Consider the following 6,934-nt stretch of genomic DNA (forward strand, 5'->3'; position numbering starts at 1 on the left):
AAATAAATGATATGTATGGCATTACGAATGATGAAAAATAATTTAAAAAATCAAAAAATGCTTATTTTATTTCTAGGGGGATTTTCCACTATTAACTCCTTTCTGTGGGAAATGGGATAATAGATTTTTAAGGAAAACATTCTCTCTATGAAGTATAAAGGCAAAAAAATCAGGAGCTTTAAAAATACCTAATTTTGTAATATTTTTGTTTAAAACTGATTATAAATCTATTACCAAAGAACAAATCAGACAACTAATAGTGTCCTTATACTATTTATCTTCAGGTGAAGGTCAAATGACCAATACATAATCAGTGCCTGTTTCTAAGTATTTATTCCTGATCTTTGACAAAAGACCCATTTCACTTTGATTCAAGCATCTTTTGAGTGCCTATATTTGTACATCTCCTTGTAAGTTTTTAATAGTATAGCTTGTCAGAAATTAGTCCTTTAAATAGATATTAAAATGTTACTCTATCATGAGCTACAATTTTGTAAATTGTTAAGAGTTTGAGTTTGTACTTCAGGCACATCCCCATCTGAACCTGACTCCATCACTGTGGGCCTTTAGCAAGTTACTTAATCTCTTCTAAGCCTTGATTTACTGATCTATACAATGGTGATAATAATGCTTAATGTAGGATTACTGTGAGGTTAAATGTAACCAGGAGTGTAAAAGATTCAAACTTCCTGAAACAGAGGAAACAGTTGATACACAGTAACTATGATGATGGAAACAAAAATGGTGATTTAGCACATTTATTTGATGAAGCAAGAATTAGAGTTCCTGCTTTTACATACTGTCTCTTAAATATAGTCATTTGCTCTCATTAGTATCCCAACTGATAAATGCTATGATAAATATCTTCTCCCATTTCTAATTGTAACCAAGTTTAAAAGGCCTCAAAAGGCATAAAATCTTCTGCCTGCCCTCTTATGTGGCTTCAGTATATTTCCCAAAACAATTTCATTATTTGCCCATAAAAAGTTGTGGGTCTTCAAAAAGGAACTTAATCTGAGATCCCATTTGATTGATATAATAATAAAAACACCTTAGATTTTTATAGTACCTTTTATCACAAAAAGCTCAATGCACTTTTACATATTTATCATTGTAACCCAGAAGGTAAGGAAGGACATAAATTATTTCTCATTTTCAGGAGCATAACAGAGGCATTAGGAATACAGGTTACATTTTTAAGATTAATAGGAATAAAGAGAAGCTTTCCTAAATGTCAGTCTTTCTACAATGTGTTACTCTCCTTGGCATTGACTATGACTATTGTTACTTTAGTTAGGCTCAAAATGTTGGTGTTTGGTATTAAGTATAAGTTATAATTCAGTTAATTACACACTGAAATCAAGTTGAATGAAATACATACCATCACAGTCTAATCAAATTAAAATATTTTGATTTTATGCCAAGAGATTCTTTTATTATTCAATCATATATATTATCCATTTTTATTTACCATTCTATGTTAACTCTCAGGCAAGAATTTAAAAGTTACTAGTCATTAATGACCTTGGAAGAAATCAGTTTCAATCCCCTTACCGCTGGCCTTTCCCTAGGCTCATTCCCCCTCTCCACATTTTTATAGGCTATTATATTTATTCCATTTACATAGGCTAACAGTACTTTCTGCTCTAGCTTTCTATTTCTTAGGTTGTCTGTGCTCAATAAATCTATCAAAATAAATATACAAAGGAATATGGAGGTAAAGTGTATAAAGGGCACAAGAGAATATGCTTTTTATAATAGTTTTTGTTTGTTTTGAATGAAACAAAAGGGGGGAATAATGTACACTTGACATTGGAAAACATACAATACCAAAAGAATACTAAAATTTGCTTGTGGTTTATACTTTCACAGTTCCCTCGTGGCTAGCATCGCCATGGATTGATAGAGATGCAGCTATGGATATGGACTTTCGGTGAAGAAGTGGAATGGAAGGAAACAAAACTTTGCAGTCTGATCAAAGAATGAATCTTATACCTTTTTGAGGTCTAAGTTCATAGATTACAATTAAAAAAACAATGGTGTTTTCATTTTAAACTTCAATGAGCATCTCTCTGTGCCTAAATGCACCTTATAATTTGATGAGACCGAATCACACAAAGCCCAGTCAAGTCATGTGACTGCCAGACTTCGATGAGGAAGTGTAATTAGCACTGAGAAGAAACCCACATGCGTACACACAGAACAGCCAGAGCTGCTCTTTACTGCCATCACACCAACCCCTTTTAATCCTTCATGTTGACGTGGCTAAACGGGAAATCTGTTTCTCTGACTGAGCATATGAATGTGCATTTTAAGAGAATACTGAGAATTCTATTGTAATAAAAATGATGTTCTCTTCTTTGGTCACTGTCATTCTGGTATAAGAAATTAGAAATTATGGTTGTTTGAAATGTCAGTTTTTGTAAACATGAGTTGGAAGATGTAACACAGACGAACGGTGTTACAGACTGTTTAAGCTGTTTGAGTAACAAATAGACATTTCCTTGAATTATTTTGACACAATTTACTGTGAAATTTCTTTTTTTCTTTTGCTGATATTTCTAGATTCCTTGTACAGACAATAAAAAAAAAGCCCTTTCTTTTATGTCAAAGCTCATTATTTAACTCATATGGCACTGATGTTTTCTAGAATACTAATATTTCCTAGATTTGAAATGAATGCTAAACGAGAGGTATGTTTCCATATTAGCCACATCAAAAGGAGACATGAAGATCTGGGCCTCCTTACAAGGTGTTATAAAAGAGAAAATATAAATATATGTTACAGTGTTTTAGTCCTTAGTTTTAAAAGATCTTTATATAAATCTACTGTACTGGGGTGTGTGCATGTGTGTGTATGTTTGGAGCAAATGACATGAGGTTCAGAGGAAAAAACTGCAAGACTTTGGTAGAGGAGACCAGGCTGACTGTAGTGAAGGAAGTGGGCTGGAGAGCAAAGATATCAGGTTGGTTAGGTCTTCCAGAGTCACATCATGGAAGGCTTTGAAAGCCAGCAGAGGAAAATGCTGGCATAAAACTACTACACTTGATCTTAGCCAAAAGGCCGAGAAGTGATACTGACATAAAACTACTGGATATAGGATATATCTATTGATAAGTGTAAATTTTGGGCATGCCAAGAGGGAAGAGACTCAAAGGTATAGGAATCAGAATCAAGACATAAGGAGGGTTAAGAAGCTAAAAAGTTAAAACCACCACCACCACCAACAACAACAACAACCACCCTAAGACCCCTTGGAATGAGGTGGCAAGGCAAGGGGATAAATAAAGATGGGGGAAGACTGATAGGTCTAGAAAAGGGATTCACTGATAATAATGAAAATGTTTTGATGGCCAAAATATTTATAGAAGGCCCTGAGAAAGTGATAGCATTCTGAGCAAATATTATTTTTGAGCCAAAAAGCCCAAGACAGCTATGAGCGTGAGAAACCAGGCACCAGAGCCTGTACCCTGATTAGCTATGGATGCCTCTAAGACAGCTCTGTGCCCAAGAGGGGGCTTTAAAAACACTGTTAGGAAGGATGCATTGAGCTCAGATTCCTAGGCTCGGAAAAAGGAGACATGAGTCTGAATATTATTTCTCCCACTGACTAGCTGATTCCTTAACAGCAAGGCACCCTAAATGCCACGATTCCCAGAAGACTGGATTTGTAAAAATAATGATCATTGGTAACAAGTATTGAGTACGTACTGCATGCCAGACAGCATTTTAATGTTCTACACGCATTAAATCATTTAATCCTCACAATAATCCTATCATGTTAAAGACAGGAGCCTGAAGAAGTTGAGTAATTTGCCCAAGATCACACCACTAGAAACTGACAGAGGTGTGATCTGACCCCAAGTGGTTCCTTTGTATGGCCTAAGTCCTCAACAACCACTTATCAGATGACCTCTGCGGTACTTTCCAGGTGTAAAATCCAGTAATTCTAAAGAAATATAGCAGAAATTTAAAAATATATATATAGTAGAAATTAAAGATGACATAACACTCACAAGAGAAGAAAAGTACAGGGAAAATAGAGATTACAATTAACATAAAAAGACAAAACTCAATTTTTTTAAATGGAAATAATCATACTCAAGTCTTGACATGCCATCTATTGCTGACAAATGAAAGAGAGATAAAAGATACTGAGATGATTCACTTCTTTAAAACGATTCAGGTCAAATCAATAGGATTTTGAGGAACATAAAATATGATGTCCTCAGAGGTCCAAGCCACCAGTCATATTAGGTTTTGAGGAAATTGTCATTATTAAGTTTTTGTAGATTTTAATTTTCAGAAGTCTACTCTATAACCACAGTAAACAGTTATAAGCCATTGCAAAGGAGAGTATGTATTTGGAATTTTGTGATAGATAAAGATTTCCATGAAATATTGTTGAGAATATTCATCACAAAAAGAACAGCCACTAGCATTAAACAGTGGCTATTTTGAGGTAATAAGAATTGGACCTTTAGATCTTTTTTTCTTTGTTTTCCACATTATTGGGTTTGTAAAAGTTCTGAGCATGCATTATTTTTTATATACCTGAAAAACGGGTAGTTTTGTGTTTGGGGTCAAAAAAACACACAAAAACTATGGCTGAAGAGCTCAAGCTTCAGCCCTGTAGTCAGCAGGTGGAAGCTGGTGGTAGATACTAAATGGTGAGGACCAGGGACCACTTAAAAGACGGCTTAGATTCATAGAGAGGACAGATGAACAGCCCCGGAGTTTATAAACAAAATAATATTCATTTACAAAAACAAATCTTGAGATTTAATACATATGAAAAATACATATATAATAGAGCAAATTGACAAAAATTTCAGAAATTGCTCCACCAGTTTCTTCGAAGAATACAATATAAGAAAATAACTATCCTGTCCATTTAGAATTGCCTAATATTCACTATACTCAATAATATCAACTATTTCCTTCACTTAATGTCTACCTATATTATGGCCAAGGGATGTTCTTTTCATTTAATTAATCATTTCTTTTTCCCTATTATACCCTTTCCTGCAGTTGTTAGAGAATCTCATAAAATGCACCTTTATTCCCAACTAGCAAAGACCTTAAAGTGATTTGCTTATATTTCTATGGCATATAAATAAATGAAAACCATAACACAGTAAATAATTATAATGAGATTGAACAAAAACTGGCTTCCTGACAGGTACCATTTAGTGAATTGCTATTTCAATGCCCTAAACAGTCACCTGAGTTAATTCAATTTTCATATTGTTTAATATTTGTCTTTAAAATCACTCTGCAGAGAATGGGAAACTGGCTCCCGGTCTCAACTCTATAGGATGGTACAGTCTGAACATTCTCATTTATTTAATTTTGCTATTTAAAAATATTCTAGGGGCGCCTGGGGGGCTCAATTGTTAAGTGTCTGCCTTCGGCTCAGGGCTTGATCCCAGCGTTCTGGGATCGAGCCCCACATCGGGCTCCTCTGCTGGGAGCCTGCTTCTTCCTCTCCCACTCCCCCTGCTTGTCTCTCTCTCACTGGCTGTCTCTCTCACTGGCTGTCTCTGTGTGAAATAAATAAATAAATAAATAAAATCTTTAAAAAAAATATTCTAATATTATGACCAAGAATCTATCAAGAACTACATGCAGAATTATTTAATTTTAAAGGAATATAATGACCAAACTTGTAGTCTTGGGAGAACTGGAAAAAGAAGATATTAAGAAATAATATAAAAATAAAAGAAATTTTTAACATGAAGTTTTTAACGTGGCTCTGCTACTGTCTTTTAAGCTTTCTAAGTTGTGAACATATATTAACTTTTAGATATGAATTATGACCATTTTGAAAAAACATTATTTGTCATAAACAGAGGACATAAAGCATCGCTGCCCTCGATCACGCACTCATTTGACTCATGGCGCAGTCTTGAATAATTTTAAACCAAACATGACTGCGGCAATCAATTTTTGTCCAATTTATTGGGCATGAGTTAAAGCCAATTAAAAAACCATTTTTGGTGCAATTCAAGGGGAAAATGTATAAACCCATGAAGAACAGATTTCAGTCCTAGACATGAGTCATCACTATTCTAAATAATGGTGTCAGCCCCAAATCAGAAAGAACAAATCCTAAAATTGCATATTCCACAGTGGAAACTGTATTTCTCAGCAATGATTTTATGTAATTTTTAATATTTTTTAATAAGAAATTAACCTGGAAGCAAAAAAGTATGCTCTTCTAACATTGTGTCATCTCTGAATATTTTTTTAGCCATGAAATTAAAAGGTAGTTTACAGCAGCTCCTGAGTTTCTGAATTAAGACCTAAAGTAGAAAGTCGTCTGTGACTTTTATACAAAGAAAGCAAAACAGTTCACCCATAATTTTAAGAAATCTTTTACCTATTAGACCATGTCTCCTCTCACATGAATATAGTAGCTCTCTTTTAAGGCCATAAAATGAAACAATCCCTGTACACTCTGGATAATCTTAGGATAATCAAAGCAGCAAAATGGGAGCTTCTAGGTTGGAAATTACAGCTATAAAACACAGCCATGCATTTTCAAGCTGTATATTTTAAAGGCCTTCTCAGGGTTGTAGCGGTTCACAGTATTCGAGCAGATGTGGATTTTGGTTCTACCTCTCCCACATCCCTGGTATATGACTTTAGGCACATTCCCCGACCTCTCCAAGCCTCAGATTTCTCATCAGTAAAATAAGTACTATACGAATAAGACCCACCTTTTAGGGTTATTGTAAGCACTAAGTGAAAAAATACTTGTCAAGGGCTTAGAAGAATGCCTGGCACGAGTGACTCTTCAGTGACCGTTAGAACTGGTGAAAGGAAAGCCTGGAGGTTCTCATACATAGCTGTGGATCGAAGCCTCAACCTACCGGGGAGGTTTTTTTCTTTTAAAGTACAGATGGCTGGTCTGTATCCCAGGACGTCTGC

This window comes from Ursus arctos, unplaced genomic scaffold, assembly GCF_023065955.2.
Source record: "Ursus arctos isolate Adak ecotype North America unplaced genomic scaffold, UrsArc2.0 scaffold_18, whole genome shotgun sequence".
Lineage (NCBI taxonomy): Eukaryota > Metazoa > Chordata > Mammalia > Carnivora > Ursidae > Ursus > Ursus arctos.